Source organism: Vanellus vanellus (assembly GCF_965231255.1).
Source record: "Vanellus vanellus genome assembly, contig: HAP1_SCAFFOLD_40, whole genome shotgun sequence".
Lineage (NCBI taxonomy): Eukaryota > Metazoa > Chordata > Aves > Charadriiformes > Charadriidae > Vanellus > Vanellus vanellus.
The window spans coordinates 2,215,116-2,229,746 of NW_028127876.1; the positions used below are offsets into that span (position 1 = coordinate 2,215,116).

General features: G+C 51.5%; 1 long non-coding RNA gene across 1 annotated transcript; it reads right to left on the minus strand.

Annotated features, from left to right (window-relative positions):
* Positions 1–11,051: 11,051 nt before the first annotated feature.
* Positions 11,052–13,711, minus strand: LOC309684902. The gene is made up of 3 exons (XR_014270370.1): positions 13,512–13,711; positions 13,350–13,406; positions 11,052–11,113 (listed from the first exon to the last, which is right to left on the minus strand). It is a non-coding gene; the product is annotated as an uncharacterized lncRNA (long non-coding RNA).
* Positions 13,712–14,631: the final 920 nt, after the last annotated feature.

Consider the following 14,631-nt stretch of genomic DNA (forward strand, 5'->3'; position numbering starts at 1 on the left):
TAGCAACCCCAGACTCCTCCAGGGAAGATACCCGAGATGATTTTTCTCCTTGGGCAATGCTCCATCCTCTGGGATTCACCGGAGACTCCTCGCAGGTATGTCCCTGAGTCTTTTTTCCGGTGGTTTAGGGTCCTGCGTTCCCGGGTAGCAACCCCAGACTCCTCCAGGGAAGATACCCGAGATGATTTTTCTCCTTGGGCAATGGTCCATCCTCTGGGATGCACCTGAGATTTCTCCCAGGCATCTCCCGCAGATATTTTTCCTGTGGTTTGGGGCCCTGTAATCCTGGGTAGCAACCCCAGACTCCTACAGGGAAGATACCCGAGATGATTTTTCTCCTTGGGCAATGCTCCATCCTCTGGGATGCACCTGAGATTTCTCCCAGGCATCTCCCGCAGACTTTTCTCCAGTGGTTTGGGGCCCTGTTATCCCAGGTAGCAACCCCAGACTGCTCCAGGGAAGATACTTGAGATGATTTTCCTCCTTTGGCAGTACTCCATCCTCTGGGATGCACCTGAGATTCTTCCCAGTCGTCTCCTGCAGACATTTTTCCTGTGGTTTGGGGCCCTATAATCCTGGATAGCAAGACCAGACTTCTCCAGGGAAGATATCCGAGATGAGTTTTCTCCTTGGACAATTCTCCATCCTGCTGGATGCACCCGAGACTCCTCCCAGCTCTTTTTCTGAGTGTTTCCTTCCTGGGGTTTAGGGCCCTGTGATCCCAGGTAGCAACCCCAGACTCCTCCAGGAAAGATACCCAAGATGATTTTTCTGCTTTGACAATGCTCCAGCCTGCGGGATGCACCCGAGACTGCTCGCAGGTATGTCACCGAGTCTTATTTCCGGTGGTTTAGGCCCCTGTGATCCCGGGTAGCAACCCCAGACTCCTCCAGGGAAGATACCCGAGATGATTTTTCTCTTTAGAAAATGCTCCATCCTCTGGGATGCATCCGAGACTTAAACGAGCTATGTCCCTGAGTCTTTATTCCGGTGATTTAGGGTCCTGTCATTTCGGGTAGCAACCCCAGACTCCTCCAGGGAAGATACCTGAGATGATTTTCCTCCTTGGGCAATGCTCCATCCTCTGGGATGCATCCGAGACATATCGCAGCTATGTCCCTGAGACATTTTTCCGGTGGTTTAGGGTCCTGTCATCCCAGGTAGCAACTCCCGACTGCTCCAGGGAAGATACCCGAGATGAATTTTCTCCTTAGAAAATGTTCCATCCTCTGGGATGCTGCTGAGATTCTTCCCAGGCATCTCCCGCAGCCTTTTCTCCAGTGGTTTGGGGCCCTGTGATCCCAGGTAGCAATCCCAGGCTCCTCCAGGGAAGATACCCGAGATGATTTTTCTCCTTGGGCAATGCTCCATCCTCTGGGATTCACCGGAGACTCCTCACAGGTATGTCCCTGAGTCTTTTTTCCGGTGGTTTAGGGTCCTGTGATCCCAGGTGGCAACCCCAGACTCCTCCAGGGAAGATACCCGAGATGATTTTTCTCCTTGGGCAATGCTCCATCCTCTGGGATGCACCAGAGATTCTTCCCAGTCGTCTCCCGCAGATATTTTTCCTGTGGTTTGGGGCCCTGTAATCCTGGGTAGCAACCCCAGACTCCTCCAGGGAAGATACCCGAGGTGATTTTTCTCCTTGGACAATGCTGCATCGTCTGGGATTCACCGGAGACTCCTCGCAGGTATGTCCCTGAGTCTTTTTTCCGGTGGTTTAGGGTCCTGTCATCCCGGGTAGCAACTGCAGACTCCTCCAGGGAAGATACCCGATATGATTTTTCTCCTTGGGCAATGCTCCATCCTCTGGGATGCATCTGAGATTCTTCCCAGGCATCTCCCGCAGCCTTTTCTCCAGTGGTTTGGGGCCCTGTTATACCAGGTAGCAACCCCAGACTCCTCCAGGGAAGATACCCGAGGTGATTTTTCTCCTTGGACAATGCTCCATCCTCTGGGATGCACCTGAGATTTCTCCCAGGCATCTCCCGCAGATATTTTTCCTGTGGTTTGGCGCACTGTAATCCTGGGTAGCAACCCCAGACTCCTCCAGGGAAGATACCTGAGATGATTTTTATTCTTGGGCAATGCTCCATCCTCTGGAATTCACCGGAGGTTCCTCACAGGTATGTCCCTCAGTCTTTTTTCCGGTGGTTTAGGGTCCTGTCATCCCAGGTAGCAACTCCCGACTGCTCCCGGGAAGATAACCGAGATGATTTTCCTCCTTTGGCAGTGCTCCATCCTCTGGGATGCACCTGAGATTCCTCCCAGTCGTCTCCCGCAGACATTTTTCCTGTGGTTTGGGGCCCTATAATCCTGGATAGCAAGACCAGACTTCTCCAGGGAAGATATCCAAGATGATTTTTCTCCTTGGACAATTCTCCATCCTGCTGGATGCACCCGAGACTCCTCCCAGCTCTGTTTCTGAGTTTTTTCTTCCTGGGGTTTAGGGCCCTGTGATCCCAGGTAGCAACCCCAGACTCCTCCAGGGAAGATACCCAAGATGATTTTTCTCCTTGGGCAATGCTCCATCCTCTGGGATGCACCAGAGATTCTTCCCAGTCGTCTCCCGCAGATATTTTTCCTGTGGTTTGGGGCCCTGTAATCCTGGGTAGCAACCCCAGACTCCTCCAGGGAAGATATCCGAGGTGATTTTTCTCCTTGGACAATGCTGCATCGTCTGGGATTCACCGGAGACTCCTCGCAGGTATGTCCCTGAGTCTTTTTTCCGGTGGTTTAGGGTCCTGTCATCCCGGGTAGCAACCCCAGACTCCTCCAGGGAAGATACCCAAGATGATATTTCTCTCTTGACAGTGGTCCATCGTGTGGGATCTACCCAGAACTCTTCCCAGGCGTCTCCCGCAGAGGTTTCTCCAATGCTTTAGGGCCCTGTGATCCCGGGTAGCAACCCCAGACTCCTCCAGGGAAGATACCCGAGATGAATTTTCTCCTTAGAAAATGTTCCATCCTCTGGGATGCATCGGAGATTCTTCCCAGGCATCTCCCGCAGCCTTTTGTCCAGTGGTTTGGGTCCCTGTTATCCCAGGTAGCAACCCCAGACTCCTCCAGGGAAGATACCCGAGATGATTTTTCTCCTTGGGCAATGCTCCATCCTCTGGGATTCACCGGAGACTCCTCGCAGGTATGTCCCTGAGTCTTTTTTCCGGTGGTTTAGGGTCCTGCGTTCCCGGGTAGCAACCCCAGACTCCTCCAGGGAAGATACCCGAGATGATTTTTCTCCTTGGGCAATGGTCCATCCTCTGGGATGCACCTGAGATTTCTCCCAGGCATCTCCCGCAGATATTTTTCCTGTGGTTTGGGGCCCTGTAATCCTGGGTAGCAACCCCAGACTCCTACAGGGAAGATACCCGAGATGATTTTTCTCCTTGGGCAATGCTCCATCCTCTGGGATGCACCTGAGATTTCTCCCAGGCATCTCCCGCAGACTTTTCTCCAGTGGTTTGGGGCCCTGTTATCCCAGGTAGCAACCCCAGACTCCTCCAGGGAAGATACCCGAGATGATTTTCCTCCTTTGGCAGTGGTCCATCCTCTGGGATGCACCTGAGATTCCTCCCAGTCGTCTCCCGCAGACATTTTTCCTGTGGTTTGGGGCCCTATAATCCTGGATAGCAAGACCAGACTTCTCCAGGGAAGATATCCGAGATGATTTTTCTCCTTGGACAATTCTCCATCCTGCTGGATGCACCCGAGACTCCTCCCAGCTCTGTTTCTGAGTGTTTTCTTCCTGGGGTTTAGGGCCCTGTGATCCCAGGTAGCAACCCCGGACTCCTCCAGGGAAGATACCCAAGATGATTTTTCTGCTTTGACAATGCTCCATCCTGCGGGATGCACCCGAGACTGCTCGCAGGTATGTCACCGATTCTTATTTCCGGTGGTTTAGGGCCCTGTGATCCCGGGTAGCAACCCCAGACTCCTCCAGGGAAGATACCCGAGATGATTTTTCTCTTTGGACAATTCTCCTACCTGCTGGATGCACCCGAGACTCCTCACAGTTCTGTTTCTGAGTGTTTTCTTCCTGGGGTTTAGGGCCCTGTGATCCCAGGTAGCAACCCCAGACTCCTCCAGGGAAGATACCCGAGATGATATTTCTCTCTTGACAGTGGTCCATCCTGCGGGATCTACCCAGAACTCCTCCCAGGCATCTCCCGCAGAGTTTTCTCCAATGCTTTAGGGCCCTGTGATCCCGGGTAGCAACCCCAGACTCCTCCAGGGAAGATACCCGAGATGATTTTTCTCCTTGGAATATTGTCCATCCTGCGGGATGCACCTTAGACTCCTCCTAGGCATCTCCCACACAGTTTATCCTTTGGTTTATGACCCTGTAATCCTGGTTACCAATCCCAGACTCCTGCAGGGAAGATACCTGAGATGATTTTTCTCATTGGACAATGTTCCATCCTCTGGGTTTCACCCGAGACTCCTTCCAGGCTTCTGGTGTTGTCTTTTTTCATGTATTTTAGGGACCTCAGATCCCTGTAGGACCTCCAGACTCTCCAAAGGGAGATAACTGTGATGGTTTTTTCTCATTTGGAAATGTTTTTTCTCTTTTAGGCAAAGCTTTTTACCCTGCGACAAATCCATGACTCCTCCCAGGGATCTCCCACAGACTTTTGAACTCTAGTTGAGGGACCTGATATCACAGGTAGCTACCAAGACTCCTCCAAGGAAGCTTCCTTCTGTTTTGCCAATAGGTCTCTGTTCCTGGATCCATCCAACCCTCCCATTAGCGTTAGGTTAGGGTGTGAGTTCTGTATGAGAATCCCACAGCTCCAGGGACACCTGGCTGGAAAAGATATGTCGAGGAGGGAACGGTATTGCACCAACATCGCTTCCTTGACACTGTGATGGTGTGCTCCCCCTCCCCGCCTTCCAACCTGACCTTTATCTCCCGTGACCCTGCCCAAGCACTAACACCTGTGGTGGTCACAATGGGCACGTGTACATGTGATGGCTGCCCCCGGCTCGATGTGGTTTCGGGGAAACACATAACACCACAGTAGCCAAGGGCTAACTTGAGCAGTGCTGGTACTGTGGCCAATATGCAGATATGACTATAGGTCAATCATCTCACCCACATCAATAGTGAACAGCCCAAGAGCCCTTTGAGCTCCCCTGCATGCCAGGATCTCCCCATGAGCGGGGACGCCTCTCAAGGTTACTCCTCGAGCTTCACAGATTCTTTGCCGCAACAGATCCTCGGTCAGTGACTAATAGCACGCGAAACTGTGAAATCTTAGCTAAGTGATAGAAAGGATCGATTGCACATATATAATCCCTTAGACATAAACCGTTGACCCAGTCTGGGACCAGGATTGGATCCAGCCGCACCCAGACTCCTCTCTGAGAAGGAGGTTAGAAAGCAAGGGGCTCCTTTCCGAACCTCAGCCCAACAGGAGGGTCTCCCTGGCAGTTCTGCCTGACCCTGTCCTCCATGCAGGAAATAACCAAGTGTACCTTGCCATCGAATCCTGCTAAAGCACTGTCGCATTTACTCTCAAACTTTGTTAAATCCCTGTTTTGTATCAATAAACGTGTCGCTGCTTCTCTCTACGAGTGAAGTGCATCACTCCATCCGCAACAGACACCTCTCTCCTCTGGGCCACCCGTGCTGCTGGGGACCTCAGCCTCAGCCCACGCTGCCATTAGCTGCCTGTCAAAGCGCTGCTACGGGATGGTGAAGGCAGGAACAGCTTTCCATCCTTGCTCCTTTTGTGTAGGAGCAGTCGCTGGATGTTTTCCATTTTGGAGCGGGGCTCTGGCGAGTGTGGGAGAGAGTGTTGGGAGCGTTACGGTGCAAGGAAAGCGCAGAGCCCCAGTGTTGGTCGGGCTGTGAAAGTGCTGCCGAGGGATAGTGAGGGCAAGCAGTCTAATATGACCGAACTGAATGAAACAATCCAGGAATTCTTTACTTACAGAATCTCACTTGGCTACAGCCCACGCTAAGGGATGCTGGACTAAAGTCACACTCCTTTTCTTTGAAGGAATTCTGAAAGGAAAAGGAACCAAAGAACTGTTACACAATGTAAAATTCTGTTGTACAGGAGAAGTTTATTTGTTTGCTTGCTTTAAGAACTAAAGGTGGTTTCAAACCCTAAAAATGCAAGGTAACCAAAGTACAGAAGGAGATACCCGAGCTAAACAAAAGACATCTCTCTCGTCTGTGCTATCGCCTAGCAGCCAACTACTCCCCTCGATAAATATCACCGTCAGGAGGAGCCCAATTTGACCTCTCCCTGAATGGCAGCTGGACTGCACGCCAGGCGACTCTCCCCGTGGGCAGGGGCGACTCTCAAGGTTAGAGATTCCTTACCTGAGACTGAGAGCCTTCCTCACCCACGGCGGAGAGATGCCTTAGCTGCGGCAGATCCTCAGTAAGTGACTGAGAGCGTGCTGAATTAGTACTAATGAGACATTACTAATCCGTGCAGCTACTCAATATTATTGCAAACATTGTATAGATAATTCCGTTAGACATAAGCTGTTCTCCAAGTGTGAGACCGGGGCTCCATAAGGAGTTTAGAAGGCAAGGGGATCCACTCTGAACCTCGTGACTCAATGGGAGGGTCTTCCTTACTCTTTGCGTCTCCAGTCTCTGTGTGAATCAGCCTAACCTGCTTCTAACTCAGTTTTCCTTTGTATGTTTTTTCCAAGCGGTAGTTAATCATAGAATGGTCTGGGTCGTCTTCAATTGGATCTGGTTGCTCAGAGCCCCATCCAACCTGACCTGGAATGTTTCCAGGTATGGGCCATCTCCCACCTCTTTGGGCAACCTGGGCCAGTGTCTCCCCACCCTCATCATCAAAAAACATAATCTTCCCAGATGCCCCATCCCTGCTTATTGCAGGGGGTTGGACTCAACAACCTCTAAAGGTCCCTTCCAACCCAAATGATTCTATGATACTGTGATTTCACTGATGTTTCCCTGTTGGCTTCTGTTCCATCAGAAGCCCCTGGCTCATCTCCATAAGACTGCGAGTCTGCTGCACCCAGCACGTCTCAGACCAACAGGCTGAGGGTCCTCGCTGGCGCCCCGTCCCCCTGACCTTAGCACGTTCCCGCAGCTTGTCACGGGCAAGCCTGATCCTATCCCTGACCCCTTCAAGCCTGATCCTATCCCTGACCCCTTCAAGTCTAGTTTAAAGCTCTGCCAATGAGCCCCACTGGCTCCTGAGCAAAGACCCTCTTCCCCCTTTCAGAAAGCTCAATCCCATCTGACCCCAGCAGGCCTGGCACCATGGAGGCCACCCTATTTGTGCAAAAAAAACGAAAATTGTGGTGGTGACAGCTGCCACGGAGCCATGTATTAAGAGACCAGGTCCGTCTGTTCCTTCCAGTGTCGCTGCGCATAACTGGAAGGAGAGAGGAAAAATAGCCGGCGCTCCAGATTCCCTTACCACCCATCCCAAGGCCCTGAAGTCTCTCCGGATTGCCCTCGGACTACGCATTGTGGCTTCGTGGCCACCCACAGGGAAGAGCAGCGCTGGGCAATAGTCCGAGGGCCATACCAGGCCGGGAAGTTTCCTAGTGACGTCCTTAACCCGGGCCCAGGGGGGCAGCAGACTTCCCCAAGAGGAGGGTCTGCCCGGTGAGTCAGGGGTATGTGATAGAGACAATAACACATTGTGCACTGATTGACTAGCAGTGATTCATAACCTAAAGGACAGGCCTGATAAAAATGGACGAAGCAAGAAGTCTTGAGATTGCCAAGGACAGCTCCTGATAACGAATAAGAGTATGCCTTGAAAAGCGGCTGAAACCAACCCTGCGGTCTGGACAAAGACCAAAGAAGAACTGAGTCTGCGCAAGGACAAAGAGTTACTTGCGGTGATGAAGAGGAATCATCAGCCTTCGTGGTCACGACCCTCAGCGACCACCACCAGGAGGCATTGCGCAAGCGCAGTTGGGAGGAGTTTATGGAAATGACTTCTTAGAGCTAATTTGAATACGAAGTGGGGACAGGTTATGCATATGTATAGGCGTATTGGGAAATCTTATGATTATGTAATTAAGCACTATATATATTTGAGAAGGCCGCTGCATTGGGCGCGCACGATTGTGGTGGGGCGACCCCCCCGTGCTGCCCAGCGCTGAATAAACACCTACTTTACAACCTTCCCGGTTGTGGAGTCTCTGGAGTTTCGTTTCCGCATGTCACCGGCAGATCCGGTCCTCCGTTCCCGTCCCCGTCTCCGGGAGGGCAGAGCGTGGCTCCAGCGGCCCCTCTCTCTCTCGCTCACGCTCCCGGCTGCTCCTCAGCCTTTCTCCTTCCTCCCGCGGCTCTTCCGCCAGGCCGAGCGCACCGTCCCCCTGCTCCCCCCTCACGCTGCGCTGCTCTCCGCCGCGGAGCGGGCCGGCCCCGGAGCGGCTCCCTCGGCCACCGGCCGCTCCCTCCGCTGCGGCGCGTTTGAGCCTCCCGCCGTTGCCCGGGCAACGCCCAGGTCTCGCCAGCGGCTGTGGCGAGAGGTACCGGCTGCCGCTCGGCTCCGCTCGGCAACACTCGGCCCCGCTCGGATCGGCTCGTCATCTCGCGGCCCCTCTCGGCCGGTCAGGGCCGTCCCCGGGCGCGGCGGCGGGGCCGGGCTGGCGCAGGGCGGGCAGAGGAGCGGCGGGCGGAGGGGCCGAGCCGCCCCGGGAGGAGGCTGCGGGGCGCTCCCCTCCTGCGCTGCCCCGAGGTCCCGGCCGGTCCGGGGCAGCCGCTCGGTGTCCCTCGGGTCCCCGCTGTCCGGGCGTCGGGGCAGCCCCGGGGCTGGGCTGGGGCCGCTCCGTCCCGGCGGCCATCCCCCTTTGGCGGGGCAGCCGGCGGGGGGCACGGCCGGACCCTCCTGCCTGCCCCGGGCCCCGCCGCACGGGCTCTGTACCGCACACACCGTCCCGTCCGTACCCGCCCTCTCCCCCGCTGGGAGGGCGGTGGGGCCACCGCGGGGCGGGCAGAGCCCTGCGGGGCTGCGCCCGGGAGTCACCGAGCGCCGCAGGTTGCCCGATGCGGAGCGAAAGGAGCCCGAGGGGCCGCCCAGAGCAGCCCCCGCAGCGCAGCGCAGCGCAGCGGCACAGGCAGCGGCAGGAGGGGCAGCCCCCGGCCGGGGGAGCCCCCGTCGGGGCGGGTAAGTAGCACAGCCACGTCTGCGCAAGAGGAGCAACGCAGAAGCCTTTTCCCGCCCCGACTGCTCCCGCCAGCGAGCTCGGGGCCGGTGGCACTGACGGCGGCAGCCAGGAGCATCGGGCCCCGAGTCACCGGTGCCGACAGCACAGGCGCCGCTGGAGGCGTCCGCCTCTTCCCGCCCCGACGGGATGCCGAGGGCAAGAGCGGGAAGAGGCCCCCAGACGCAGCCCCGCTGCCTTGCTGCGGCTCCTCTGCTTCCAGTACCTTTCCCTTTCCTTCCACAAGGCCGCCGTATCTTCACCAATCTTGACCTTTTCATGCTGGGAAGCAGAGGCCCGGCTCATACTACAAACCTCTGCTGCTTCTTGGAGGGAATGAGTGTTTTCTGCCGGGGTAAGACTGATTAAAGACTGATTAAAATAACACCAAGTTCCAAGTTGCTGCTTCTTTTATTAGAATCCCATAGAACAGTTTTTCAAAGGCACATTCCCGCTTTGTGACACACAAGGATCAAAATCTTAAAGCTTGTTGCTCTTTTCCCCAAAACTCTAGGTTGTGCAGAAAAACACATTCCAACCCAACACCTTCAGTACATCAATTTGGAAACATAAACAAAGTAGCATTTCACTTAAAGCATTCACTAGCTGAGACAAGCCATGTGAAAAGCAGAGTTACACAAGAAACAATACCACCAAACAGTCACACTACAAGTTTACCTTTCCACAACAATCAGTGCTTCCAGGTCAGTTCTTTCCACCAAAAAGATGCTGGAGTGGCAAAAAGATGATGCTGGGGAAACAACAACGAGCACGTTACACTGCCAGTCCTTCTCTGCGAATTGTAATGACAAGGCCATTTCTGGCCACCGGAAAGACACAACCCCAGCACAAAACAGACAGGGAAAGACTGAAAAAATAGAGACAACATAAAGAATAACTGGTGCACGGTGATGTTAATTTCAGTTTGCAATGGTGTCTTCAGGAGTGTTATGGTTTGAGAGACCCATAACAATCTGTTGTCATTTAGACAATCATTCTATCACCCGATGACCCCTCCCCACCTGGGAAAGGGAAATCGGGAAAAACAAGAAAACCCGGGAGCTGAAGTATAAACAGATTTAATAGAATAAGATTAGATAATTAACATTAACAGCACTAAAGAACTGATATTGATCCCGACACCAATACGGAATATGCAAAGATTATACTCAGCCAATTCTATCAGTAGGAAGCTGTGCACTCCCAGCAGTGGACAGCAAATGTTGGACACTGCGAGCGCTACGGCTTCAGGAGGAAGGGAAGGCCTCAGGGCTCCGGCACCAGGGCACGAAGTTCTCAGGATGGCAGCCATCAAGGGAGAGAGAGAACTTCGCAGCAAACTTTCTAATTTATAATGAGTGTGACGTTGATGGTATGAAATAATCCTGTTGGCCAGCTTGGGTCAAGTGCCCGGGTCTCGCTCCTCCTCATCCCTGCACCTGGCGAGCTCGAAAACACTGAGACCTTGAGACCCACACACCATAGCTGGCTGTAAAGTAAATATTTTCACAAATTCAGACACTGGAGTCTTCTGAAAGTGCAGTTTTCCCAAGCATTAGAAGAGAAATTAGTCCTGTGTCTCTCAAACCAGGACATTCCACCCCTTATTTCATACCATATATATGACACACTCAAATTACTGTTGTATTAGTCCTCTCATATATATACACACAAATATATAATCCTCTAAAGCTATAAACTATTCCTCTAAAAGGTCTATTAAGTTTTTTAGTTGAAAACTAGGAGTTCCATCTATCATAATAGTCTTTTAGGGTAAGAACCAGTGATGTGGCATCGTCTCAGTTGTCAGATCGGGACCAGGCCTCCATACAGGACAACAGACGTGTAGAGTTGGGTGCAGCAATATATCGTGTTGTGCTCACGGCTAGCATGTTCCCTGTCGCTGGACGCCATTCGATGGAGTTGGCTCCGGTTTCATTACCACCGTGTTATCCTGAAAAACACTTATTGAACACTGTTAGTGTTATGTGACAATTAACACCACACATTTTAAAATTAAGGATTCTCGCCCCAAATCAAATCTCCTAACGGGTACATCGAACTTCTCCATTTTCCTGCATCACCCACCAGGTATGCCCTGGTCCTTCAGCAAAAGCAACCCCACGAGCGGGCCTGCCTTTACCTGAGGCCGGGGTAACCCAGACTGTTTTCCCCAACATATTCTTTACATGCACCACAGGGACCTTGTCCCCTTCTACAGTAGGTAAAAGCTCTGACTGAGCCGGACCAGCTCGGCTGACAGTTCCCCTGGTGTTGACTAACCAGGTGGCTTTCGGTAAATGCTCATCCCACTTTTTAAATGTTCCAGCAGTCATTGCTTTCGAGGTAGTCTCCAGTAATCCATCGCATCGTTCGACCTTCCCAGCAGCTGGTGCGTGGTAGGGGATATGATATATCCATTCAATACCATGTTCTTTAGCCCAGGCATCTATGAGATTATTTCGGAAGTGAGTCCCATTGTCTGACTCAATTCTCTCTGGAGTACCATGTCGCCACAACATTTGTCTTTCCAGGCCTAAAATAGTGCTACGGGCAGTGGCATGAGACACAGCATACGTTTCCAGCCATCCGGTGGTTGCTTCCACCATTGTAAGCACATAGCACTTGCCCTGGCGGGTTTGTGGAAGGGAAATATAGTCACTTTGCCAGGCCTCTCCATACTTATATTTCAGCCACCGTTCTCCGTACCATAAAGGTTTTGACCGTTTAGCTTGCTTAATTTCAGCACATGTTTCACATTCATGAATAACCTGTGATATATTATCCATAGTCAAACCCACCCCTCGGTCATGAGCCCATCTGTATGTTGCATCTCTTCCTTGATGACCTGAGGTGTCATGGGCCCGCTGAGCTAAAAAGAATTCACCCTTACGTTGCCAATTGAGTGGGAGTTTGACCATTGGCCAAGGCTAACCCACCAGAGGTAGCATCGTTGGAGCATATTTAAATAAACCGTAGAACAGGTTTCTGCCAAAATGGCTCCTCTTGCAGCTGGAGTGTTTGCCCATGGCATGCACTCAGTCCCTTCCTCTGCTTAAAAGGAGTCAAATTCTTACCACCCTGCCCTGTTGGCTATGTACTGCTCTGGCTTTCTGCCTTGACTACTAAAGTTGTGATTTAAAAAAAAATAAATGATGAAATGTTGGCCGAACCAGAGATGGTAGGGAAGAGTAAGTGGTGCCCTGACCTGGCAGGTTGATGCTGGCTACTGTCCTGACCAACTGTTTCATGTGAAGAAGTCATTGAAGGAAATGCGTAAACAATCCATGGAGCAGGGATCAGGATCTGGGGGATCCCCTCACCTACCCATGCAACAGATCTGCTCAGCAGGCCAAGGACTGGTATTCCATTTTTGTCTCTCGAGGGATTCAAGGATGGCAGTCTTTGGTTTGAGAGCTAGTAATGCAGGGAAATTATTTGGTGAAAAAGGAGTCTGTCTTCTAGGGACTAGAATTTCCTGAAGTGCCTTTGGCATGCAGCAAGTCTACAGAGCTTAAAGAGATCATGCAGGCTTGCATGACGGCATTCAAGTCCTTGGTCCAAATCGGCCAAAAGTGGCGACTTGAAATTCTCTAACCATTAGCTGGACCTGTTTCTCTCTGGCTTTAAGAGCCAGTCTCAGAAATGGAATCACAGCTGACATTTCTTAGCGGGCACAATTACATGTTCTTGGTGGCCTGCACTGTTGGCTAGGCTCAGATGGCTCTTTGCTTAGCTTGATGGTTTCCAGGGAAGACAGTTCCACTTTCTGCTGCTCCGTGACATTATCTGGGGAGCCCCAAACACCCTGCCCAGGAGCGTGAGGTCTCTCTGGTTCTGACTAATTCAGTTCCCCTTTGGATTTAGCCCTCAGGTCAAAGTAGGAAATTTGTCTGCCTTGTGACTGATCCTAGTGTTAAAAGCAAGTCTCTAGAAAGATGGTACGTTACTGTGTTGTGTCCTCTGACTTTGCACGTTACACAGGGACAGGCTGGAGACTGCAGCCTCTGAGCTAAACAGACCTGAGACAAACTTTTACAGAGACCTGAGAGCATTCTCAGAGTTCCCTCCCGAGTCCTCTCCCTGCACTAATCCAAACAGGGTCTTTTAAAAAGTCAGGAGGCTTCTGCTCCTCTCAATCCCAGGAAGACTCTGCTAACCATGATGCATTACAATACTCTGGGCACTACCTGCTCCGTTGTCTTCTCATGGAGAAACGGCAGATTTTTCACGTATTATCATCACTCCTGGAAAATAATGCAGACAAGGTATACTAATAAACTCCTTTTGCCATGGTTATACTGGGAAATATCGTTACTTAATCAGCTCAACGGATTATAACATTTACTCACAATCACACGCAGAGGTGCGCTTGGGTTCAGGAAAAGGCTGTATTGTATGTGGAAGGGTTAAACTGAATCAGTTCTTCCTGCAGAGTAGCCAGATGCGGTTGTTTCTGTCTCCAGGCAGACAAGCCCGGCTGTAGCCCTCTGAAGATATAAATCACTGTGAAGACTTTCCGTGAAACTCAGCAGTGTGGGCCGATGTGATCCCAGTTTCATCTTTCTTTGATCTGCTCTGAAGCCAAGTCTGGCAAGGATATGGTCTTGTGCGACCTGTGGGCTTGTCTGAGTTCTTCGGGCGATTTTTTAACTTCTTCATGTCTTAGTTCCAAGTTCCTAAGCCTAATTTAGTTGTTGACTGTAGACCATGAGTTGAAGTAGAAAGTGTCTATTTTCTGGGAGTTTCCTCTGAGTCATGAAGAGTTGGACAGTAAAGCATTTAGCACTGGAAGAAATAACCGGAGTTGCAGGTGCTACTTACAGCCGCGTCAGATTAGTTTTTGAAGTTGTCTTTTTATTCAGATACTAACAAAAGCCATACAGTCTATTTTAAAGTATTGAGTTGTCTGTTCTTTCAGCAGCAATGGCTTTCTGGACATAAAGCCCCAGAGAGATTGGGTGTAAACCAGCGCAAATGACAACATTACTTTTCAGCCACTGGTGCCTGATCAGATGAGCACAAGCAGTTGGTCCATCTCTGCTGTCACTCTTTCTCAGCAGTAACGTATCTGACTAAAAGCTTTGTTCTCAGGTTTTGTGTATGGCTTGAGTTCCTCTCTCTGGGAATGTGCCATGCTGAGCAATGCAGCTAATTTTTTTCTCATGAATCCGGTCATATTTCCTACCTCCCAAACTGTCCTGATGGCATATGTACCTGTTCTGGGGTCATCGTGGCCTTTTGCTTGACTCTGACCAGGCACACGTACTGCTACCTAAGGATCAGCAAACACACCCCTTCTGGACTGTTAGCTCAAACTTGTGTTCTCTTCTCATCGAATTTGTGAATTTGGAAGAAAACTGAAACCTCTGTGCTGTTAACTGGGTGAGTACTTTTGTTTGAGTTGAATTATCTTGAAAGGCAGAAGTATGCTGGAACTGAAACTTCACAGCTGAAATACTTGGGTTATAT